The sequence below is a fragment of the Prinia subflava genome, chromosome 14 (assembly GCF_021018805.1).
Source record: "Prinia subflava isolate CZ2003 ecotype Zambia chromosome 14, Cam_Psub_1.2, whole genome shotgun sequence".
Lineage (NCBI taxonomy): Eukaryota > Metazoa > Chordata > Aves > Passeriformes > Cisticolidae > Prinia > Prinia subflava.
In genome coordinates, this window is record NC_086260.1 from 4,572,980 (window position 1) to 4,599,089 (window position 26,110).

Sequence of the window (26,110 nt, forward strand, 5' to 3'; positions counted from 1 at the left end):
TGTGCCAGTGTGGAGCAGAAGGGGCAAATGTTGTCACCTCTCTGGCAGTGGGAAATACCTGGGAACACTTCTCAGTGCCCAAACCACAACCCCAGAGGAGCTTTAGGGAAGGAAAACCCCAGAAAAGTCAGAAGGCAGCAAAAACCAGGCGTGGGGGCCCTGAGGTGCAAGCAGTGGTGAGGGAGGAGAGGCAAGGGAACGAGCATCATTAGCATGATTGATGCAGCAAATACCAGGAGAGCACGCAGAGATCATTGCTATAAAATGGCATGGGTGAGACACAGCCAGGGAATGCTGTGCAGTGGGGATGGAGATGAATGCAAAATACCTTGGAGAGTCAACTGTGTTTATTGCTCTGCTTTCAGAAAAGCACCAGGTAGTCTGGCACTGCAGTCTGTAGATGTGATAAATAGGAAGACTCTGTGTTTCTGGGGCTAATAACCATTATTTGACATAATTCGATTGCCATTTAAAAAAATTTTCCTAGGAGGCTATTGTAAGCCTCTTAATTTTGGTGAAATGAATGAACAAAGATTTGTGTGAATTCTCCAAGAATAGCAGAATACTCATTCATTGCAAAATGTTAGAGTGGAATTCTCTGCTACACAAGTGCTGTGTTAGCTGCAGCGATTTGTTTTGTGGCATACACAGAACTCGCTCATTGCAAACCTGGTTTATGGCACCGCTTGCCAGCGCCTCCAGTTGATCTGACACCCCCCCAAACAATAGCCAGGCTGCGATTCATTACTTTAGGCAGCTCATTTCCATATGGTAATTAGGAGCCCGTTCGGAACATACCAGCGTGGGTATTCCTGAACTCGTCTTATTGTTCTGCTCCGCACCGCGAGGATGACAAAGGCTCCTGACGAGCAGAGGTAGCCGGCTTGAGGCAAACCCAGCCCCTCCGCACTGCCCTGGAGAAATGCCCATCCATCACCCGGAGGACACGGCTTGTGTCGGCATCGTGCGCTGCGGCTGCCAGCAAAACAAAGGCAGGGGAGGGTCCAGGGCGGCTCGGGGGGAGCTTTCCCAGGGAATTGGGAGCGGGGCCGGAGCGCTCCCTGCCTGCGCGGGCTCCTCTGAAGTTGGGGACAGGGATGCTCTGAGTTGCCCGCGTCCCCTGCGCTGCGCGGGGAGGTGACAGCGGCGGGGACACTCGGGGTGCCACCAGGCTGTCCCCCCCTTGCCGGGGCGGGGCTGCCCCTCGCCCTGCCCCTGCTCGGGGGGCAGCGGGGCCGAGCTGAGCCCGGCCCTGCCCCTGCCGGGCAGCCGCGGGTGGATGCGCCGGGGAGCGGCGGGGCCGCGGGCGGGCTGGGCTGGGCCGGCTGCGCCTCCCGGGCCGCCCGCGCCGCCGAGCCCCCGCCAAGGTAAGGCCGGGCGGGGACGGGGGCATTGTTCTGCGGGCTCCGGTGGGTGATGGATGGATGGGGAGCGATGCCGGGGTCCCCCCGCGGTGACGGTGCCAGCGGGCGCTGGTGCAAGTTCGGCGTGTGGAGGAGCGCGGGACCGCCGGGAAAAGCCAAGCCGGAGTCTCTCAGGGAGGGTGAAATTCCCAGTGGGATGCTGTGATGGGCTGAGAATCGCCCATGGGACCTGCTGTGGCTGGGGCGATGACCAGCACCTGGCTCTGGGGGCTGAGAGCATCCCCGGTCTCGTTCCGTGGGTCATCCCAGCATCTTTCCCTCCGCCCAGCAGGGCAGACCCAGCGGTCCGGGCAGCTGCCCCTTCATTCCTGCGGGGAAGGAGTGGAGCAGCGCTGGGCTCAGCCCGGCACAGGGTCTGTCAGGGATGTGGGCAGGCAGTCGGACAGAAATCTCTCCCTGCTCGGCGAGGAAGCCCTTCCTCTGCCTTTGTTACACTTGTTTCCGTGCCCGGCTTGGCCCCGCATTCTCCCTCTTGCCCAGAATAGCCCTTTTCCCAGTATTGTTCTCCCTGGGTTTCCTCTCGCCTCCTTCTTCCTCCCGTCCTTAGCGCCGGTTCTCTGCAGACCTGAGACCCTGACACGCATCTTCCCTCTCCCCTATGGCATTTTTTAAGTCTATATCTATCCTTTTTTGAGAAAACTTTCCTTTTTTTCATGAATTTTTAAATTTGACTTAATCTGCTATTCCATGGGCTTGAACTAAATTGAAATAAACTTCTCTTAGGACCTGCTGCATAACAAGGATGAGATTTGTGGCTGCCTGTGCACTTGAGATCAGTTTCAATTACACTGAGCACTGTGTGCTTTTAGACTGGGCTCTCTAACCCATCGTGGCTATGATAGAGACTAAGGTAATGCTTTACCTTTGACCTCACTGCTGCCTTTTTTAATGTAGATGGGATTAGGCAGGTCCTTGGCTAAATGAGCACAGCCTTGCTGAAAGCAGCTGAAAACTGTGAATGTTGAACCCATCGCTCTTGGAAACAAGTCTGAGAGTGCCAAGAGGGTGAGATCCAGGGAGAGGATCTTAGGAGCTTGTCAGAACAGTGTCTCCAAAGGGGTCCAGCCCTCACCTTCTGTGCTGTGTTGGTTTTCAGGCACAGATCCATTTGAAAGTGTTTGTGTCTCTGCTGGAACAGGGCAGAGCACGGCTGCTGCCAGGGGGGCTGTTGATTTTTCCTTTAGGGGATTGTGTTCTTTAAGCACTGCCTTTATTTAGAGTTTTGCCTAATGGGAAGCAAAGAGCAGCTGAGCTCATTCTTGTAACTTTTGCTGGATTTCCAATAGCTGCAGTGAAGTAGTCAAGGCTTTAATCAATTTTTACTTGGCTGTAACTTGGGAAATCTTTGAGCAGCCGCAGGGGCACTGGCTGGAGAGCTGTGTCTGCAGGCTGGGGAAGGCTGCAGTGCTTTAGTTATGCCTGCCTCATACAGAGGCAGGAACGTATGTTTAGAAAAATGCACGTATTTTCACTTGTGTTCTCTGCTTTTTAAAAATTACTTTCTTGAAGCTGCCCCTTTTCCTCCTTTTGAAGAACTCATTTGCAGAAGTTACCAGTGCTTGCCTTGGGAAGATTTGTATTTCCTGCAACAGCATGGATTTCAAGGATTGGTCTGTTTTACAGGGGGATTCATCTTGCTGATTCTCTTGGCCTTGCATGGGTGCAGCCACATCAGACTTGATCCTTTTAGTTTAATTCTGATGTACTGAACGTGTAAAAACCCTTGGTAAGAGTTTGCTCCCCAGTCCATTAGAAATGTGCATGTCATCTTAGTCAGAAGAGATTGCACAGAAACCTTTCCGTGTGTTAACATGCTCTGGAATTCCATAATTTTGAAAACATGACAGGAGCAAAGGAATTCCTGAGGTCTGAGATGCAGGTGACCATTTTGCTGTGGTTTCCTGTGGGAATGCTGGGGCTGTGCTGCCTCAAGCTGGGTGTTTTCTGGGCAGGGAGATGGAATTGCTGTAGAGACCCCCAGAGGAGAGGTTGTGGATGGATCTCAGCTACAGAAATCAGGGCTCTTCCCTAGACTTTGTGCTATAACGTAAAAAAACAGAACCCCATGCACCACCTATGACTGATTTTTCAGTGTGTGTTACCTGGCTCAGTCTTGTGACAGTGTGGGAGTGAAGTGTGGTGTGAGAAGACTTCTGTGAGCGTGGCTTTGCCACTGTGGCCATGGTTTGACATTCTTGGTTTAGGCAATTCTGCTTGTAGTTTCTGGTAATTAAAGCAACAGAAGGCAAAAAAGGAGGCCCACAGCAGGGCTGGCAGGATTTTGAAAGGGCTCTTGCATATTTTTTTTTTGTATCCTATTTTCTTCCTCCAGTGCTTCTTAGCATTAAGTGAATGGCAGGGAGGAGGGAGGGAAGGACCTGCATAAATGGAGTATTCTGGGCTCCAAGAACTCTGTTCGTGCCTGTTGCACCTTCCCAGGGAAGTGGTGGGCCAATGTGTCAAATCCATTTGCAAGCAGTAGTGTAAATGAAATCTGGGGGATAAGCAGGTTAGAAGGTTAATGAGATGTCTGAACTTAATTGATTTTCCATATAAATTGGCTATAATGTCTTTTGTTTGCTTTTTTTCCCCTCCCAGGATGCTGTGTTACAGCAGTTACATTAATATGAAGAGCAGCAAAAAGGGAGGGGGGAGTCATGGCTGTTTGGAAACCAAGGAAACCTTGGTTGTATTCCTGAGAGTGGGCTGAGGTGTGATTTTGGGCACAGTAAGGTAGCTCTGAATTAGCACCCTGTACCCCTGTGTCTCCTGGGACTTGGTGGTCACTGAGCCTTGGACAGCAGTGTGCCCTGGCTGTCATGCATGTTCAACCCCAGGGTTCAGAGAAAACTTTTATTTAGATGTGGTGTTGCACAGGCCAGCCTGGGAAAAGCAGCAGCAGAGGAGCTGTAATTGATGTTAAATGATTTCTAGGTCCTGAGTTTGTCAGGCAGCATCCCCATGAGGGTGGCACTGCTTTTTATAAGCCTGGTCTGGCTTTAATATCCAGAAGAATGGAGCTGAAGGGAATGTTGACTTTATTCATCTGACTGGAAGGGGCTGATTTAACAATGAGATCATGCTCAGGCCACCAATTTTTGGTCTTTCCTGTGTAGATTTCCATTCCTACTGGGAATATATTTGAGTTATTGGTTGGAGCCAGTCCAGTTCCATGGGTGAGAGGAGCTGAGATCCTTCCCACTCCCTTGGACAATGCTGGTGCTGCCCATTGCCCTTTCCAGTCTGTGCTGGTTTCAGGTGACAGGTCCAGCTCAGGGACAGCACCATTTTAGTCACCCCTTCCAAGGGTGTTGTAGAGAAGAAAAGACATTCTGTGTTTGAGTTGCATGACAGTAAAAGTTACAGCTCTTCTTGAGCTCGTTTGCTGTGAGAACCATGTGGTTAAATCACATTTCAGGCTTCTCCTCTTGGATTATGTACCAAAACATAAAGAATAAAATAGCCAATTCTCTAAGGGCTAATACTACGTTTTTACTCATGTTGTGTTTATTTCACACTGGACCACCACAGTGAAACAGCTTTTGTGCTTAAGATGGAAATTGATTGCAGAGTGACTGTGAAGAGTTGCCTGCAGACAACAGTTTTCATAAAGCAGCTGTATTTTGATTTAAGAGTTTTTGAACAGCCGAGGACAGCTGCAGAGCACACACCACTACAAGGCAGATAAAGAAAGATCAAGGTTTTTAGACCACTGTATCATCACAAGAAAGACTGATGGGAGGCTTGGGCTTGGCACCTTCACATTTGTAATCAGGTTCAGATAAAGCAGCACACGCCATATGCTGCAAGATTGGTCAATACTTAAAACTATTTGCTGAGAATGACTCAGTCAAGAGTCAGGGCAGGAAATAGGTCGTTGGACATCTTTACATCCTTATCTTGTGGGTGTCACCAGTAGTGACAATGTGTGGCTGTAGGAACAATTCCTTGGCCAGTTTGGAGCGTGCATATCTTATTTTTTGAACAGGCTGAGCAATTTGCCTCCAATGTGATGTTGAAAACCCCGGGGGCCAAGCTGTTATTGTTTGGTTGCAGCCATTTCAAAGCATTAAGCCTTCCTCTTGCCCCAAGTCATAATGCATCAATGCTTTCAGCAATGGTTAACAGTTCTGTGCTTAAATGATATAGGTTAGAGAAAGGAGGGATTTTTGTTTTCTTTTGCTATTTAAGGCAACACAACAAACCTTTAAACCATAATTCCTTCAGAATTCTAGTAATTTTTGAAAAACACAGAGTGCAGATTGAATGCATGCAAACTATAATTTTGGTCCTTTGTTTTTTGTGTAGACTGTTTACAGGGCAGTGTCAGGAAAGGAAGTACTTTTATATGATGGCCTCTTTGTTTAGAACCTAAACTCTCAGTAGGTCAGCTGTAGAGCTTACAAGAGCTTCAGATTTTCTGCAGTTGTCAAAACTTCAGTGCTGAAGGGGTAGGAGAAAATACAGCTCTGCTGGGGTTATCTGTCAGTTTAACAAACTATTATAAAAACTGCCCCAGAACTCAAATGTATGAAGGCTCAAACCACCCAGGCCCCTCATTCCTCTGCCAGGACAGGACTGATCACTGCTACACCCCTCAAGTTCAAAGCTGAACTTTTTCAGACCTTTAGGTATGTGTTGAGGTTGTGTGCTTGAGTTATTGAGCCAAAAGAATCCTTTTAGCTGCTGCTTGTTGGCCTCAGATTGCAGGTGATCAATTATTGCAGTTATTGATCAGCAGTGATCAGTTCCAGTGGTCACAGCCTGGTCAGACTCTGCTGTGTGGCCGTGCTGGGAGATGGGCATCTAAAACTCTTTAATATATGTAAGAAATGTAGCCCTACAGTTTTTCTCATGCTAATGTCTGAGCTATCTTTAGTTCCTTTGAAAGAGAGTTCCATAGGCTGCTTAATCTCCTCGTATATAAATCTCTTTCATACAATTAATCCTTTATATTTTTTTAGATCCCAGTGTAGGGGAGAGATGGTTTAGAAACAAATCCATTTACCTCGTGTTGCATTGAAAACAAACCCTGTGTACTCGAAAGCAGAAACAAAGCACATACACAGAGTTTTCTGCATGGTCTTGGTTATTATTGCTGTGTGGTGTCACAATAAAAGATCCCACAGATCGTTTCTCTCTGCAAAGAACTTCCCAAGAAAGAGATTGCTTTCAAGGCTTTCAGTCCTGAAAATTCTAATGGAAAATCAAGCAACAAAAGATGCAGAACTGATGAAATCTTGACCCTCCCGAAGTGAATGGGAATCAGAATTTGGCCTGGAGTTTTGAAGTACCTCATTGGAATACTATATTTATGTGCTTTCAGAGATATGAAATTGCAGTTTTACTGAAATACCAGTTGCCAGATGTTCCAGTTTTATGAATAAATGATCTGGCTGATTTTTCCCCTCCTTGAAGTGAAGGATAAGATTAGGAAATAGACGCCTGGAATACTCAATTATTTTTAGGTAGTGTGTTAAACAGATCAGCAGAGGTTGGGCATCCTTTCCCTTCTTTCCCAGAAAGTCCTAGAAGCACTTGGGAGAGGCATTAGAAGTATCTGGGGACAGAAACCACTTTGTCTAGTTTAGAAAGAAGCCTGAAAGTAATAAAAATAATCAGTGGATATTTCTGGGGAGTGTTTTCACTGTAGCCAGCCTGCCCTAGCCCTGAGAACACAGCAGAGGCTGTTGCTTTGTGGTCAGAACCTGTGGAATAATTTTGCATGGTCATGTTCATTGCACTCTGTGCTTGGGTTTGATGAAAGGAAGGGTAGAGGATGAGAGATACAGTTGGAGGATGCTTTAGAACAGAAAGAAAACTCAGGTTGGAAAGGTGGATAAGGGTCTAGGAGGAGAGGAGAGGAGCTAGGCAGAGTCATTGTTGTGGACTGGGCATGGCACAGAAGGAGGCTGCCGTCTGAAATGCAGCCTTGGGCTGAGATCACAGCCTGCTGATGGATTTTATGTGACAGAATTCCTCTGGAGGCATTGCAGTGCTCAGTGTGTAGGTTATGGGAACACGGGTGCTGCATCCCACTCCACAGTCCTGCCTGGATGTTATGGGAAGCAGATGTACACATCTGGCAGCTGTTGTGCAAGGGGCTGGGTCCAACCAGGAAAGAAAGCAGCTCTTAGAAAGGTGAAATGTCTTAAATCTCAGAAGAGGAGGGGGAAAGTAGGGGTGTGCATGTTTAAGATTAAACATTGACGTGCTCTATCGTGGTGTTTGTTTCTGAAGGTGATAATGATGGAAAAATGTGTGTCTGGAGCTTAGCAGGGTCTCCAGGCTGTCTCTAGTGCATGGGGAGTGCTTCTTACTTTCTTCTCACACTTTATCCCTACTCTGTCTTAGTTTAGACTTCTGTTCCTCGTTTAGAAAACAAACTGCAAACCCCTCTGGATTGCAGATCCAGCAATTTAAGCATATTTAACTCCCTACACTGAGTTCCCTCTTGTGCATAACACCAAGGAAGTGTCTTTGTTTGCAGGAATGCTGCCTGACAGCAAATTTTAAATGACCAAAATCTTAATAAACTCTCTCAGTACCATGACTGCACCACATAGGAGAGCTGCACATGGAGCAGAAACGAGAAGCGTGGGAACTGTTCAGGGATGTGCTGCAGTAGGAATCCTTCTAATGGGTACCATATTCCTCAATTTTATGGTAAAATAGACTTAAGTGTTTCAAATCGCTTGTTTCTCCTCCACTGTCAAAAAAGCTTAGCAGACAGCTCATAGAATCTAACATCTGAGCAGCTAAAACACAACTGGCATTGATTGTAAGCATCCCTGTGAGTGGGCTGGAGAGATGTGTATGTATTGTGTAGCTAAAGTAGATTATGAATGCCTGGACTTGGTTCATCCTTCTTGCTTCCAAAAAAATTTTTTTTTAAGTTTAAGGCAACAGAATTTCTTCTAACTCTGCTGTTGTCTCAAACACCTTGACAATCAGTTGCATCTTTTTCTGATTTAATGGTCTGCACTGTTGTGTGGAGGTGAAAGTTTGGAGAGGTAAAAATCCTAAACCCTTCTCCAGCCCCACCTGATTTTGCTTACATGTGAGGCAGAAGAGGGAAGCTCCAGGAGGTGTCTGCTTGGCAGCCTTGAGGCTGATGCATTATCTGGCACCAGTTTTGTGCTATCTGTCACTATTTCCTAGTGTGACCGTGTGAGTCTGCCTCTCTGGACAGCAGCACAACTCCTGTTCCCTGTTTTTTCCCTGCACTTATAAGAAAATCAGTGTGAGGGCTGGCTGTGAGTGTCTGCTGGAAACAAGAGGGGAGTCCTCTAATGATGGGTTTCCATGAAACAGAAGGTGAAATGAGGTTGAAATGTGATTTTTGTGTTAGTTTGGGGCAGTCAGGAGACAGCAGGAAGCTTGGCCAGCTGTTCCTGTGGGTAAAGGCATGAACCTGATAAACACACCAGTGTCAAGCCTTGTTCAGTTTGTCCCTTAGGTGAACTGATTATCATTGGAGAAGGAGAAAAAACCAGGAGCTGCATCAAGTCAGCCTGACAGTGGTGAGAGGAGGGGTGGGTGCATACTGGGGCTAACTGGGATGATCTTGCTGCTTCTCCTGTGCAATTCTTGCTCCTCTTTCAAAGTTTCAGTGACCACTGCTTCAGCACCACACACAGGAGTGCTGGTTTTGGATGCAGGGATGGAGATTTCTTGATTGTCTACCCCTAGTAAAGGGAGGATGTGGGTCAAAGCCATGTGGGTGGGTGGGTTTGGAACGGAGGAGAAGGGTCTTTGTTCTGTGTGTATAAACCCATCTTTAACCCTGTTTTGGAGTACTTTGAAGGTTTCTTGCTGTCTGGAGTTTGCTTGGCTGTTCTTTCCACTTTAAACACGGGGAGCTGGTGTTTAGACTAATTTTAACCTCCTCATTCTCAGCCTGAACCTCTCTTTTTTTTTTTTTTTAACCCAGTTTGAGTAGCTTTGATGCTTAATGACAGAAAGTCCTGTTAGCAGTGCATTAACATCTTGTCTTTCAGTAGTTACACCCTGTCAGAGCATCACATGCTTGTCGGGGCAAGCTACACCTCTTCTCCCTGTCTGAGAAATCCCTTTCCCTGCTCCAAACTCCTCCAGAACACTCGAATGGAGCCTGGGCTTTGCAGCAGCTGAGATACAAATGTTTATTCAAATACATTTGAGTGTGTCATCTTTGCTCTCATCTCCAGCATAGCTGCGTGGGATTTTAGTGGCACCAGGACTCAGGCTCCCAGTTTGCTTTCACAGTTGTTGTCTCCAGCTCAGCGCAGAGTGGAGGGGTGTGCTGTGTGCCAGACTGTGTGTCTGGCACTTCCTCTGCACAGTTGGACTTGTTTGGTTTTGTTTTTGCATTCTGGTGGTGCTCAGTAGTCCTGTCCTCCTAAAATAAAATGTGGTGGAAGGAAAAAAAAAAGGAAAAAACCCACCAACACCAACAAAACAACAAAAAACCAGCAAAACCCACTGGAGTAAGAAGAGCCATGGGTGGGGCTGAGCTGGGGAGAGGAGGGACCAAAGCAAACTCTGTTCAGTGGGGAGAGGAAGGGTGGAAATGCTGCAGGGAATGAACTGCCTGGCACTGCACCCTTAGAAACTTTCACCAGGTGAGTGAAAGGTAACCTGAGATTCAGAGTCTGTGCTGAGTGGGTGCAGTCCTGCTGCAGGCTTGGGGAGAGGAGCGGTGTTTGCTTTTATGGCTCTTTGCATCAGCAGAGAAAGATGTGCCCTTCCTCGCCCTCACTTGTGCAGAAAGGTGAGGATAAGAGCTGGAGATGGGTTCTGCTCTCAGCTGTGGAAGCTGCAGGGAGAGATGTGGCTGCCCAGGGTGGGAGGCTGCAGCCTGGGACTTGTCTGCTGAGAGTTTACCAACACATCTCCTGTATGATGAGTCTTTTAGAGCTCTGCCTTATGAAGGTTGCAGGCTCAAACCTCTGCTTTGAGGTGCCAGAAGTTGCATTTCATTTTCTTTTTTCTTTTTTTTTTTTTTTTGTGGGGGGAGTTGTTTGTTTGTTGTATTGTTTTTAATGTGTCAGTAATTCCTACAGTTGCAGTCCAGCCTTTTAAATCTTGGAGTCCCTGCTGAACACTGAAGTGTGTTGGCCTAGCCAGGTGTGCTGTAACAGCTAATCTTAAACAAAATTAATTAATTAATCTTAATTAATCTTAAAAAAACTTGATTCAGTGAATTCCTTCATGCACAGCGGGGAGGTGGGAGGAAGGTCAGAGACAGTCTGACCTGGCTGTGTTGTCCTCCACCCCTGTCCAGCTGCAGAGCAGGGGAGTCTGGCCCTCACACCCCCAGATTTTGGGTATGAGCTTCCCTTTGCCCACATGGGTTTGTATCCTCAGGCTGCAAAGTGGGGCTGTGCAGAATTACCAAAAGTCAAGAGGAAATAAGCTATTTGCAGAAATTTAGGTCCTGGTTCCTTTCTCACAGGAACAGTCTTGAAATGAGGAGGAAGAGATGGAGCCAAAGGTGTGAGCTCCAGTCCCTCCCATTTAGAACATCCTGGTGGATCTAACACAGGTACCCCTGGCTGTGCTGCTGGGATGTTCCTGCAGCAGCCTCCTCCCCCTGCTGAAAGAAGTACTCAAGCAGATTGTTTTACATGATTAACTGGATAGAATAAGGGGGAAATGGGATTTTTGTTTCCTCTGAGCATGCTGCAGGACAGCAGGGCACAGGGTGTATTTGATAACCACGTGTGCTGTGTTTGGTACTGAAGGGCTGTCAGTGCTGCTTCACCAGGGTGCCAGCATCACACTGTGGTTAAAATGGATTTTCCTGGCAGTTTATCCCTTGTGCCTGTTGCCTTCCTCTGCAAATGTTGTCTGAATAAGAGCAGCACTCTGGGTGCCCTATGAGGGTGGTGCTGAGCCTCAGGGGGTGTCAGGGTGAGCTGCAGGGGTGTGTGTGAGCACTGGATCACAGGAGGGGGATCTCTGCCTGACATCCTCTCCACTGTTCCACCCAGCACTTCCCAACCCTGTGCCCTGGAGCCATCAAACCTCAGAGCCTCTCCCAGGGCTGGGGAGGGGGTTCAGGGCTGCTGCACCTCCCAGAGCAGCCAGGAGTAGAAATTCCTGTTGTAGAGAAGATGTCTGATAACACTCCAGGTACTGCTCTGCCCAAAGCAGCTGATGTGCTTCTGGAAAAGAAGGAGAGGTTTGGGAGGAGGAGGTGATGTCTGATGAGGAAGTTTGTAGTAGATGAATGATAACACCTCTGTGTAATCTGCCTTCTTCCTCTGGGGCTAAAACAGGTGGAGGATTTGCTTTCAGCAGCAATGCCCATCACCTCAGGCTGCAGAGACTTTTCTTTCATGTCCCATTCAGTCCCTGATAGCACTGGCTCTTTGCAGGTTTTGTCTGGGTTCTGTAGGTCTCAGGGTCAGTCTTGATGCTGGTTATTGTGTTGCTTTAGCATCATTTACTCCCCAGAAAAAGAAGGAAAAGCCTTTTGGAATTAGCTCCTCTTAACTCTGTTTTTTTTCATCTTGAGAAATTTTGCAAGTTTGCAAGCCTTACCTCTGACTGTGGAAAGTGAGAGGTGGTTCCCAAGGCTTGTGACTTTAAATTCAGAGCTTAATTCTGCCTGGAATATGAAAGATATTTGTGCATAGGGAGAAAAATCATGGACAATTAAAAACAAAGCCAAATCTGTGTTTTTGGGGAGTTTTTCCTGTGTTTTTGGGGAGTTGGGAAGATCTCCTTGAAATTCTTCCTTGGTTCAGTGGCCTCTTATGTGAGCAGGTTCTTGTAGCTGGTGTAGTAACTCAGAGTAAATCAGTTTAAGGGCTGCAGTTCTGAATAGAGGGGCTCTTTACAGCACAGGCTGCCAATCAACATCAAAGAAAGAAGGGGTTTGCACAGGGCAGTGCAAAAAACCCATGGCAAATGTTGGAGGGGGCAAACCTGCAGGCAGGAGAACTCCTTGGCACGATGTGAGGAGGAGTGATGGCACAGGGAGCTGAGGAAGCAGGTAGGAGCCAGCTTTGGGGATAGTGTATAAAGGGAATTTGTAGATAAAAATCCCTGCCAGGCCCCAGGATGTTGGCTTGAAAAATGAGCAGAGTGTTCAAGGCAGAGCAGAGGCTTTGAAGCAAAATAATCTTGGCCCAGACATACTGACAGGAGCCAAGGGGCTGGACTTTTTTGTAGTTTTAATGCAGTTCCTCAACATTAGCATCTCTCTCCTAATGACTGTCTTGGGCTGTAAGAAATCTGTCTGTATTTGTAAGTGTCCATATGTCCCTGTGTCACTTATCTTCTGGGCTATGCTGACTTTCTTTTGCTTGAAATTGGGATTTTTTTGTGCCTGGTATTGTGCATAGCACCTTACCCTGGTGGGAGGAAGGATGCCAGGGGATTTATTGATGCTGCTCTGTGCCCTTCTCAAGGACAAAAGGTTTTGAAAGTTTGCCTTTTCACTGGGCAATTATTTCAAGCCAGCAATTTCTCTGCAGCTGTGACACCCATGTCCAAAGGGAGGATAGGGAAAGACAGGAAGAAAAATTTAATTAAATTCAAATTTACCACTGTCTAGTAAATTCTCATTCTCAAATTCTCATAAATTCTCTCATGTGACACTAATATAACATTAGCAGTGGCTTCATTACCACAAATCATGGCTTTTTTTTTTCATGCAGGATACTTTTTTTACCTGTAAGAACCTTCTGGCACAGTTACAACTCCCCTTTTGTCTAAATAATACAGTTTAGAGCTGCCATTTACTGGGATAAATGTGACCACTCAGAGTTTAATTATATTGACTAGCAGAGCACAAAATCATCTGTGTCCTTGGTTTTGGTGAAAACCAGCAGCAAGGCCATAGCTGTCCTTTCAGACTCTGCTCCTGCCATTAAAATCCAAACTGTTTGTGTGAGCTGGGCAGGAATGTGCTGGTATTTACCCAAATTTTGAAGAAGACACTTAGCAGAGGAATGTGCTCTGCATGCTCACCATTCCTCTAGGAAAATCTGCATTTCAGGGAAACCTCAAGCAAATATTTGGAAGGCCAGGGGGGCTTCAGAGGAACAGCACGTCCTCCAGATTTTAGGGAGAGCAACTCATCCTGACACATTCAGTTGTGTCTTGTCCTCTGTGCAAGCTCTGTCCCAACCAATGCTGCTACCTGGGTGGTTACAGTAATCCTCTTTATTTCATTTTAATGTCTCTGAGAGTACCTGATACTCAGGATGGGATTAGGAGAGGTGAATTCCTGCTGAAATTGGTAATAACAGAAAGCAAACCTGTCTGACAGCATCAGCCCTGTGATCTTCAGGGAGCAGGTAAAAGGATCCTTAATTAACTTTTTGCCGGGGTGGGGTAGTGTTTTTGAGAATAATTCATTTGAGAAAGTTACAGCATGAATTGTTGCTGCCTGAGTTAGAACAGGATAATGAATTGCCATAAATTAGCTCCCAGCCTATAGGGAATGCTGTGTTTAAGGGAAAAAAAAAATCTGTAAGGATTGCTCTGGGCTGAAGGGAGGGAGCTGACTCAGAGAAACTTGTTAAAGGTAAAACAAGAGTGTGATGGGTCTCATGTTGTCAAAACATTTCCAGAAGCTCTTTACCCTGCCCCTGTTTGGCTTTTCTGCCTCCTGTCTCCAGGACTCCCCTCGGAGCTGGTCAGAGGCTCTGGTGCAGGCAGGATGTGCCTGTCATGGCTGTACAGGTCCCAGGCCAGTCAATCCACAAATATTTTATCTGACTTGTGTCCTGGATTGCTGCACATCCCTTATTAGCAACCAGCTGGGGGATAGAAAGTGGGAAGCTGTTAGAAAGCAGTGGATAATTACTTAGTTTGGGACTGAACTGGCATTGCTTCCCCCCCAAAAAAGCCCTGACAGACGCTTTTGTTGGGGGCTCTCCCTCAGTGAGGGCTGTGCTCTGGCTCAGGGGCTGCTCTCCTGGCTCTGCTTCAGGACTATTGATAAATGTGTCCCCTCAGCACATTGCCAGCATGGGATTTAGGGATTTTATCTTAATCCAACACCCTGCTGGAACCAAGGCTGGCTGGAGGGGAGGTTTGGAAGAGCAGAGATCCCTTGTTGGGAATGGATCTGGGTGTCTTTACCTGTGGGACAGTCAGAGATGCTGCTTCCCAAGGAATTGCTGTCCCAAAGCAAGGTACTCCTCTTCCCAGACAATAAAACCACAGGGGTTATTTGAATGAGAGGCAACAAGTGCCTTTAACTCAGGTACAATTGCCTGGGAGGGTTAACAAGTTTGTGATTTAGTGCCTCTGTGCTGCTATTCACTACCATGAAATTCTTGTGTTAAATGCCCTTTCAGCTTTGCCACTGTGAAGGTGATGAAAACTTTATACAAAATTTGAAGTCTCAAGTGAAGCCTGTAGAAATTACCTGAATAAATTGGGTTGTTTAATACCAATCTCCTGGCAACACCAGCTCCTTCATGAGCTGTTTTTCAAAAGTTCTGTGTGTGCTGGGATGGTTTTTCCCAAGAAGTTCTTTCTCAGCTTGGTTAGAAACTGGCTTGTGTCCAGAAGTATCCAAGTGGCTTTGAGTCCTGGTAAAACTCCAATTTATTCAGACCTTGCTCTGGAAAAGACCAAATATTGTCATGCCTTTATGCTTTGGAGGTGCAAGAATTTAATCATCTGTGTGTTTGGCTTGCTGGAGGAACAATCTGAATTGCTGAATTCAGGGAGGGGAAAAAAAAATAGCTGTAACATAAACCAAACAGTATTTCTAAAGGCATGATGTCTTGACTGAATGGTTTTAATCAGCATAATTTGAATACTCTGTCATTGCTTAGCAAACAAAGCCCTAGTTGGCTCACAGAGCTATTGAATAACTAAAGCAGGCAATATCCCTGCCAGGGTATTCTTATCTTCCAGTTTGGCTCCTGTCTGTGCACACAAGTAGGATGGAATTGGGGCATGCAGAGGAGGCAAGGGGAGCTCTTCTGCATGAGTAGGGAGGTGCTGGTTTGAGCTGTCTGCCCAGAAAACAGTTGCCTGTCTGTGCAAGGGTTTGAGGCTCCACTGCCAGAAAATAGCCTTGGGTACCTCCTCATTTTTGCTGTGCAGGTTTGTTTGGGTTTCAGCCTGTTGTGAGCAGGGAGGGTCTGGTTTAAAACAACAAAAGGTGGAACCCATCAGGTGGATCTTGGATTCATTTAAAGAAGAAAACTTGCTAACAGAAAGCTGGCTGTGTATTAGATGCATGCACAGCTCTGCAGTGTAAACCATTTTGGCCCCTTGTTCTGACAGCCTCTGCATGAAAGCCTGCGCTGCTCACTTGGCCATTGTTAGGCAGTGCTGTGCTTGAGCTGGTTCTTCCTGCAGCTCTCCTGCTTGCCAGGAATGAGCTGGGAGGTGACAGGTCCTGGAGGAGGGGTGTTGGCAGGAGCTTGGGCACCTGGCCTGCCCCAGTGGCTGCAGGAGCTCTCACCTGGCTGGCAAGCCCTGGCTGGCTCCTCTGGGGGATCCCAGCTCTCACCTGGCCGTGGATGGGTGCAGCTCCCAGATCAGGGTGGTAAAGGAGGTTTGGATGAGTTGGTGCTGCATGAAATGAATGCAAAGGGCAGAGGAGATGGAGGAATCCCCGTGGCTGTGGGGCGCTGACAGGCAGGTGCTTGTCCAGGGCTGCTCTGTAGCTGCAGACCTGCTGATCTCAGTCCTCTCCTTCCAAAAGGGGATGTCAGAGTAGGCCCTGAGCCAAGATTAAACCTGAACTTTCTAACAAAATCTTTCACTGCCTCGCTTTAAAAGCAATTTCTCTTGAGAGGCCAAGACCTGCTGTTGGTGTGTCCGAGGTGAAGGTGCCCAGCACACATGGGTGTGCAGGAGCACATCTGTGAGCAGGATAACTGCACAGCTGCTCTCCAGGAATTCCCACAAATCCAGCTACTTTTGCAGGTAGTTGTATTGGTGGGCACAGCCTTGTGTGTAGGGAGACTGTTGTCTTCTGCTGTCCCTGTGTTTCTGAAAGCTGACCACTAAACTCCCAGTAGTGTTAAATGGAGTATAAATTTTCAAGGCATATGGATGCTGCTGTGCAGGGATGTGTGCCAAGGTGTTCTCATTCAAGCTCTTACTGAAATCTGACACTATTTGGAGCTATCTGGCTTTCAGGGTTGCTTTCAGGGTTGCTCTGAACCAATGAACCTGGGCTTCTATTTAAATAAAAAGGTTGCTTAATCCAGAGAACTCCCTTAAAGAAAATCCAAACCAGCACCAAAATAACCCCAGAAAAAGTAATGCTGCTGCATTGAGGGAGGAGAAATATGACAGAGCAGTGTCTGTGCCTTTGCTAAATTATACAGGGAGCAGGAAAACTGCTGTTTGCTGATGCTTCTCTGAGTTACGACCACATTATCCTGGTGCTGCCGGGCATGGCGAGTGCAGCTGTGGGGATACAGCTTCCTTAATGGCCCTGCTGTTCTGCACTGAGCCACTCACTGGAAACCTTCCCATTTATTTCATTTGCTGCATACACTCTCTGCTCTCAAGATGTCTTTCCCCTCCTTGTTTTAACAGCTCTGTTTTGGAAACAGTCACAAGGTATTTTCAGATTAATTTTTCTCTCTTCTACCCCTGCAACCTCCTCATCCTCATCATGATGTGATCTCTGGCTCTTTCTGTAGCTCTTTTGCTTCCTACATTGCTGAGACAAAGGAAAACCCACCTTCTGTAGGCTGGTTTCAGGCCAAGCCTGCCTTATTTAAAATTAGTGGGGGCACTTGCCAGAAAGGAATCCCAGGTCACAGCATCTGAATTACCATGGTGCTGGCACTGGCTGTAAAGGGAAGAGAGAGAAGATGCACAAAATGGGCTGATATTTTCATGTCTAGCTGTGTATTTACAGGATGTGAAAGTTTATAGCTGTGCAATGGAAATCAACACTGCTAAGATATAATTCTGCTGGCAGGCAAGAGCAGCAAGCACTGGTTTTCCCAAAAGGGTTTTGTTTTTTGAGGCTGCTTGTGGCACGTGTTCTGCCCATGAAGAGCAGGTCAGCCCTCTGCTGACATCTCCTTGGCCCAGGAGTGTCTGTGCATGTTGCAGGGCATGTCCAAAAAAGCATTTCTTAGCCTTTTCTTTCACTTAGGATAGGGTGAGGAATCTAGGCAGAGAGAAATGTTGCAGCTGGGTGTTTTGTTGAATGGCTGCATGTGCTTTTTGGGACAGAAAGCTCATTGCTGCTCTGATTTGTTGGTAATGGGGTTCCTTTGCCTGCACAGGTAGATAGGTAGGTAACCGTGGCAGAAAATAAGGAATATGATGGTGCTGTAGAAAATAAACTTCTTGTTTTTATGCTGTCTTCTGATGTCTGTGGCTCTCTGCCCTGGTGATTTAACATTTCAGGACAGTCCCTTTTCCCTGGGGGTGGGTGCCTGGCCCAGGTGGGTGAGCAACTTGCCAGGCATCAGATGTTGGCCACTCCTGCTGCCACACAACTCCTGGGGACAATGGGAACCCCCCTGCTTTGGACACTTGGTGACATTCACTTGCTGCTGCCCCTGTCTCCAGCTCCTTGTGGCAGCTGTACTTTCCTACCCCCCAAAGGGATGGGCTTTTGTTTTCCCCTCCAAAGAGACCTTTGGAGGACTGGTTTGCCTGGGCTGTCCCTTAAACATCCCTTGTTTAGAAGACACTGCTGAAGATGTTGCTTCTCCCACCATAACAGCTCCATACTTTGTACCTGTAGAGAAAACAGTGGGGAACAAGTGCCACCGAAGTGTCAGTGTGTGCCACCGAAGTGTCAGTGTGTGCCACCGAAGTGTCAGTGTGTGCCACCGAAGTGTCAGTGTGTGCCACCGAAGTGTCAGTGTGTGCCACCGGAGTGTCAGTGTGTGCCACCGGAGTGTCAGTGTGTGCCACCGGAGTGTCAGTGCGTGCCACCGAAGTGTCAGTGCGTGCCACCGAAGTGTCAGTGCGTGCCACCGAAGTGTCAGTGCGTGCCACCGAAGTGTCAGTGCGTGCCACCGAAGTGTCAGTGCGTGCCACCGAAGTGTCAGTGCGTGCCACCGAAGTGTCAGTGTGTGCCACCGAAGTGTCAGTGTGCCACCAAGGTGAGCAAGTGCCATTTCCTGCAGGGTCCTTGCTCCTGGGTCCGTGTGTGCCTCGCAGGGGAGCGAGCGCTGCTGCAGCCTCTGTTCCTGCTTTATTGGGACAGCAGGGCTGGGATCTGCTCTGCCAGGGCTGCTTCTATTTAATAGGTGCTTGTGGGCATCTAACAACCAACCCCAAAATGAAATGCATGAGGAGGTGAGGCTGCAAGCAGCAGGACGTGTGTGAGCGTTCAGCTGCGCCTGCCAGGGATTTGCATCCCTGGGGATTTGTGTTCATAAATGCTGGGCTTGTTGATGGCACAACAGAGACATAATTACAGGTCTGTTCTCTGTCACAGCTGTGTTGTCCTCTTGTACAGACCAGGCATGAATTTGGGGTTCCCAGGGGAAAACTGAGTAATTATGTGTGTGTGTGTATTTTAATGTGACCCACGTCAGCTGAAAGGAGGAATTTCCCACTTTTTGCTACCACACGTCAAGCCTGTCTTTTCCCCCTGCTCCTTCACCAGTAGATGTGGATTTTTAATATTTTAAACTATTCTTTACTCTCTACAGTTTGATGTTCTGTATTTCTAAACTTTTGATGGTGGCTTTTTCTGAGTCAAACCAGCAGCATTTGTACTTTGTGCTCACTGCAGCTGCATGCTCAGAAGTCAGCAAACCATCTGATACTTTTTTCCTAAAATCATATTCTTCAAAAAAGGTCGTGTAACAGAATTTCCTGCAGTAAAGATGGTTTTAAATAGAAGCCCCACTTGGAGCTACTGAACCTCAAAGCGTAATGCCACCAAAGACTAAAATAAGGAGGTGGGGTGGGGTGTAAATCTCCATGTTAAATCACATAAAGCCAGAGTCCCTTGAGTATCTCTAATGCTATGTGATGGATGAGAATTTCCCAGAATAGACATTTGGGTTTTTTCTTTCTTGAAAGGACTTTGTCTCACCATGCAATTGCTGACAGTGATGCATAAAAGCAATACAGGAAGCCAGCTCTTCTCTTGGTTCTCTTCCTCTGGCAGAGGAATAGAATAAACACTATGTTGAATTCATATGCTGTATTTCTCACTGGGGCAAACATTTAAAATATTTGGGAGGAAGTACTGAGCCTGACTGCAGTTACCTCACTGTGGCTGTGCAGAGTAGCTGGTTTGATTTCTGTGAAGCCACTCAGGACAGAAAATGAAGATTGAGCTCAGAGCATCCCCTTTCCAAAGATTGTGCTCACAGGAGCACTGCACTGCAATTCTCTTTGTGTTATCCTTACTGTGGCATGCAGTTAATGAGTTAAAGCTATATTTGAATTTTTGCTTTCATGTTCTCTCTTTTTCTGTGCCTTTACTTTACAAGCTTTCCAAAGACTTTGAGCTGTGTTGTTGGAGGTCAGGCATCCCTAGGGAACAGGGAGTTGCTTTTGGTCACCCAGCAGAGAAGGTGTTAAAAATATCACCACAGGCAGTACAGCAGCCAAGGCACAGCACCATGGCACATAAACAGCTTGAACTTTCATGTCTAGTCCTGGAGAGCTTGAGGTGCCCAGTTTTCTAAACTATTCAACAAAGTGCTTCATCAAACCATCCCCTGCCACAGGGTGTGCCCTGAATTCGTGTCCCTTGACTGTAAATGGTGTGGGACTGCAAATCCAAGGACACCCAGTGTGAAAAATTGAAGTCATGTTCACTGACTGGGAAGTGGCCAAACAGGGGAGTGTGGGCCACAGAGCTCAGAGAACTTCAGGTGGAGAAAACCAGAGTTGGCTGTCACCCATAAAACTCATAGACAGTTCTGAATCCAGACCCTGATTCCATTGAAATTAAAAGGAGAGGTTTTGTTCCTTAGGAAAAACAGGGAAAACTTCTTACTGTGGCAAGAGGAGCCTCATGTGTGTAGGTGTTGTTTACATAATGTGCCATATCAAGACATCTACTAAATCCAAAGTGGCATCCTCAGCTGCAGTCAGCCACCTTCTTTTCTGCTATAAATAATAAATCCTTTTTTTTTGCTGCAAAAGTGGTCCCATTGGGGAAGACTGACCAAGGCCATTTGCAGGGTTTGGAGCTTTTAGTGTGTTTTGCAGCTGGGGTGCTTTGTCTGCTGTGCTGGTCCTCAGGCTGAGCTGCCCTGCAGCTGGTGTGGCACAGCTCCAGTGCAGGGTGCTCACCCTGCAGAGCTGGGGAAGGGCTTGGTTTGTGTCACATCCTGGGCTAAGGGCTGGAGAAACCCACCAGCAACTTCCCACCCACTGCTTCCAGTAGGACAGCAGTCATCTGAAACACCTCCCTCTGCCTGTGTCGGGTACATTTGACTCTTTTGGACTTGACTGGATCATTATTTCATTGTGGTTTGGTCTGTGAGGATCCGCTGATTGTTTGTAAAGCAATCTGTGATCTATTACTAAGTTGAAGTCAGGTTTTCTTAGAGCTGTGAAAACGTAACTCGTGTTGAGTTTGAAAGCAATAAGGCTTCTGTCAGGCAAGGTTCTCCTGACTCTGTTCTGAGGATAAATTACTTTTTAGGAGCACTCTGTTACACGGGGTCGTGTGGGTGGGAAGACTCACAACTCTGGTGCTGCATCATCTGAGAAATTGAGAGATGCTTGGAAGTGCAGCAATTTTAAAGAGTTCTTGCAGGGAAGGTGTGATGTTAGCTGGTGGCTGTTCCTGAGGGGCACTTTGAGACCCTTTAGAAGTCACTTCAGTGTCAGGTTTCATGTGAAAAGGTCGCAGGGGAGTGGAGGAGGCTGGGGCTGCAGTGATAGCTGCTTCAGCCTGGCAGTAGCTGAAGACTGCTATCAGACTTGGAGCACTTTCACTGATGCTGCTGGAGACAGCAAAGCGTGGCTTGAATGATCAGAAGCTCAATTAGCAAATTCAAATGTTTCTGTTGTGTGTTGTGAATGGCCTCAGCCAATAAATGGTGGGTTTGTGGTTATAGAGTGGGTTGGGTTGGAAGGGACATTAAAGATCCTCTGGTTCCAATGAGCAGGGACACCTTCCACTATCCCAGGCTGCTCCAAGTGTGATCCAACCTGGCCTTGGGGATGGGGCAGCCACAACTTCTCTGGGCAGCCTGTGCCAGGGCCTCCCCACCCTCCCAATAAAGCATTTTTTTCCCAATATCCCACCCAGCCCTGCCCTCTGAAGCCATTCCCTCTTATCCTGTGCATCCCCTGCCCTGGGTGGGCTGCAGTGACACGTGCTGTGCCTGCTCATGGTGGTGGGTGCCATCACTTTCACTGCTTTTCTCATTTTAATTTGCTCTCCCACTCCAGCTCTGGGCTTTAAATACTTGCAACTGGAATGGGATGGGTTCTGATTAAAATAAACATGATACAGCAATCAAGCATGTGATTATAGATTTGTGCTCCCACCATCGGTAGGTGGGTTTAAACAAAAATGGGGTGGGTAAAAGTGGAACCAACTTGTATTTAAAAAAAAAGTTCTCTTCAGGGCTGTAAATCAGTTTGTCAGATTTGAAAGTGCTTTGATTCAAGCTAAGGTTTTCTTTTGCTGCTCTAAAATCAAAATGAAGCCAAAAATCACAGAACTGAATTAATTATCTTTGAGTTAAATCTTGCAAGTAATACTGTATAAACATTTCGGATCCAAAGGGGATTACAGGCAAATACTGAGCTGATGGAGCAGTTTAGGGATGTTCTGAATTGCAAAACAAGCATTTAGAAAGCATTTCTGGAGCTGCACCTCTGGGCTGGGAGAGCATGGAGGGAAGGATGAGGGGAGCTTAGGGCAAACAGCTGAGAAGAAATTGGACTTGGCTGAGCCTGGAGAGACTGAATGAGAGCAGAGGACACAGAGAGGAAAGAGAATGGCTGAATGTCTCTGTCAGGCTTTACTGCTCCATCCCATCCCTTCTGAGGTGCTGCCAGTGGTGTTTGCAATGCTCAATTTGCTCAGTGGGGTTTGGGGTGTTTTCTGTCAGGGGCTGGGGCTGAGTGGGGTGGGAGCTCTGGCACCAGTGATCTTGAGCAGACATCTTAGCATGGATCTGTTTATTCATCTGGGAAATGAGCATCAGTCATAGCAGGGAACTCAAATCAACTCATCATCAAGTGCTTGGGGTGGAATTTTCATCCTTGAAATAGAGTGGGGTGTGAAATTCTGTGTTACCATGCTGTGGCACAGATCACCTCCTTGTGACAGCAGGGGAGGGGAGGAGAGAACTTCAGTGTTTTTTGTGATGAAGGAGAATAATTAGTGTATTGCATAGTTTTTAATGTGATACCAGGACAGGTATCAAGTGCCAGATTCTTTCTTGTACAAGACAAATGAGTTCTTTATCCTCTCTCTGTCTGCAATAAGACTACACTTGATTAAATAATGGCTTGATTTCCCAAAGAACAATAGATGAATCTAAAGTCTCTATCTTCCCTGTACAGGCACCTACACAGATTTTATATTTGTTATACAAATAATTTGAAATGTTACTTTGTTTTCCAAGCATTTTGGAGTTTTTCGTCTGTTTGAAATGCTTTGACTTCCCCATTCTCATTTTTACCTGCTGTGACTAGTGCTGCAAGCTCCCTGCACAGTTAATTTCCTTGGATGATTTATTTACCAGTGACACTGCAGAGCCCTTGACACAGTAATTGCAATGATGTGATCATCCAAACATCAAAGGCAGGAGCCCCTGGTTTCTCATCTCCCTCATGCTGCTGCAGTCCTCCCACTTCTCCCTTTGTGCTCCCTCTTTGTTGCTTTAATCCTTTAGGGGTAGGAAAGAATTATGTCATAATTGGATAAGAACTAGAGAAGGTTTCTGTAACTTCTGTCCCTGCCTGCCTTTGGTCAGAGGTGCCAAAATGCTCTGCTGCATCACTTGGGCTTTGCTGTCCCCATGTCCCCTGCCTGGCCCAGCAAAGATGGGCTGTGCTGTAGCTGGGCAGAGAACAGGGGTGGTGCCTGCTCTGCTCTTCCTGGACATGGGCTGGGGCTGGGTGAGTGGGGAGAGCCCTGGTTTTCTTCTTCCCCATCTGTTTCTGCATCTTCAGGGATCAGCCAAGCCTTGTGCAAGAGGGGAAGGTGCTCACCCCTCATGGGCTGAGCAGGACCTGGCTGTGCTCCAGTCCTCCCCCTGCTCCCTGCATCTGATCCCAGAATCACTGAGGTTGGAAAAGCCCTCTAGGACCAGAGTCCCACCTTTAACCCAGCACTGCCAGCTCCACCACTAAACCACATCCCTGAGCACCACACCTACATGTTTTCTGAACATTTCCAGGGATGAGGATTCCACCAGTTCCTTGGATTTTCTCTCTGCCTGCTGCCCAAGAGCCCAGCCTGGGCTCAGCCTCTGCAAAGCCTGCAGCAGAGGCTCTTCAAACCTCTCTGTCCTTGTCACCTCTGCTCTGTGGAGCCTGTCCTGGGCAGAAGTGATGCTGTCCCTGGCTGGACTGACCCTGCTTGGGTGTTCAGAGCAGCCACCAGTCCACTCCAGTGTGCAGCAGATACCTGGGAACAGTGATTGCTGCAAACCAGAACCTCAGCATGCTGGATAAACACAACTGTGCAGCTCCTAGAAGTGTTTTCTACTTCCCCAGCCCTCCTCTCTTTGCTCTCTTGTTTCATGTAAGAAAACACTTCTTGCAACAGAAGATGCTGGCAGGATGAAGCAGAACCAGAACATTCATTCAGCAGGAAGGAATTGTAATTTTAAACCTGCTTCTGTAGGAGCTTTGGTACATCAAAAATGAGGCTCTTTGCTGGTCTGTCAGGGGTTGAAGAGCTCATCTCTTGCACACTCTCTGTCAGTTGCCGTGGGCTGGGCAGATGTTGCAGATGTTCACCCTTTGCTCTGCTTCCCTCCCAGCCCTGCAGCCCCACTCCAGCTCCTGAGCTCCGTGGGAGCCTGGGATGCTCCTGTCCTGAGAACAAGCTCCCAAAGAGCTGAGTTTTGGAGGAGGCCCCTCAGCAGGGAGCTAAATGTTAATATAGGGGATTAAAGACCACTTGGGAGGTGAAAGTCTGGCTGTGAATGTTGAAGTGCTAAATCATTGCTCAAGGCATGCTGGTTTCACCAATTTAGGCTGAGGCCATTAATTAACTTGTTCTGTGAATGTGCACATCTCATTTAAGCAGCTTTCTGTTACTTGGGAGGAGTTCAGAAGGGGAGAAATACTAGGAAAAATAGTGATAATTTAGCTTTATCTTTGGAAAAGCAACTGGAAGCTCCAGTTCCTGCTGAGAGCAGAGTGGGGTGAGTTCCCACTCCCAAGGTAATGCACTCTGGGATTTGGAGGGACCAGCTGACCCAAGGCAATGCACTTAGCCCTTGGCACAAATTCTCTCTCTTCCCAGACAGCAGGAGCCAAGGCTGCTGCTGCTGCTCCATTACATGCTAATAGTCTGAGAAATAAAATACAATTATTAGTTGAATTGTTAAATGGACCTAGAGCCTGAACCAGAAACTGCTTTCCAACAGCAACTGGAGCATACAGTAAGAAAAGAAAAAAAAAAAAAAAAGGAAAAAGAAGGGTTACTGCAAAAATAAAAATATTTATTTTTTAAATGTGCTTAAGGACAGTGCAGTGAACTGTTTGTAGAGGGGATGCAGCTCTGGGTGAGGCTGGGATGTAGCTGTGCTCCAGGCTCTGGAACTGGCTCTTTGTGTGCAGTCAGGTCTGTGCTTCAGTTCCTTTAGTAGAAAGGAATGAGGTCCATGAGAAGTTTAACGTGGTCTCTTGCACTGAAGCTGAGAATCACTGTGCTCAGCCCAATAGCTGCCAGGTCCAGCACTCCAGCACTGCCATCCTGGAGCAGAGTGGATGCTGTTCTTCTGAATCTGACTATTGACTGCTTCAAAACACACAGCAAGTCCTGGGGGTGCACTGGGAGGTCTTGTGGGCAAAGCTCCCCTCTCCCAGGGCGTGACAGGAAGATGGGATGGGCTGGAAGCAGGTCCAACATGGAAAAAGCCTGGGACTTTGCTAGGTGCTGGGTATCTTTGCTGCAGATTTTGGTGTGGGTTATGTCCTTTTGTCTCCTGGTGAAGGTGGTAGGACACAGGGAGCAGCCAGCCTCTACTTGCTCCCCTGCAATGGGAAGAAAGATTCTGTTGGGAGACAGCTGCCCCCACTCTCTTCAAAAGAAAGCAGGCCAGGGGTGTTTAAGCTTGTGTGCAGAGCTGTAGGTCAGCATGGGATCTGCTCTTCCCAGAATGGAATGCACAGTGGGGTGTGGAGAGAGAGGATGTTTGGTTGTAAGGGTTTTGTTTATGCCAGAAGCTTGGCTGGGTGAAGGCAGATGGAAGTAATTTTAAGGGACAGGAGCCAGCTGACAGTTGCATCTTGATTCAGAGCAACCATGGACGAGCCAGTCCTTGGAGGAAGCTTTTCCCCTAACCCCTGTCATTTAGTGGTTGTTCTGTGCCCTAAGAATGAGGTTTTATACTCCCTTACTGTCTGCCCATGGTGTTTTTAGATGCTGCTGCAACTCCAGCCCTTCCTGGTAATCACGGAATGACAGAGCACAGATGATGGGGAATGATGATTTCCATGATGTTTGCAGCTCTTAAAGGGTGGTGGCCCTTTGCTTTTGATTTCTTTTCTTACATCTTACAGTGCAGACTCTTGGAGTGTTGAAATTGCATGTGCTGCTCTCCCTTTGGTCAGTTTGTGAATCTCAGGGACTG

The 26,110-nt window shown here is 47.3% G+C and overlaps 1 protein-coding gene across 1 annotated transcript in view; it reads left to right on the forward strand.

The window, feature by feature from the left end:
* Nucleotides 1-1,139: 1,139 nt before the first annotated feature.
* The window catches only part of FRMD4B (FERM domain containing 4B), a 126,436-nt gene continuing 101,465 nt past the window's right edge, over nt 1,140-26,110 (forward strand). The window contains exon 1 of the mRNA XM_063412007.1: nt 1,140-1,367. The gene's annotated coding sequence lies outside the window, so the exon portion shown is untranslated. The remainder of the gene's footprint in view (nt 1,368-26,110) is intronic.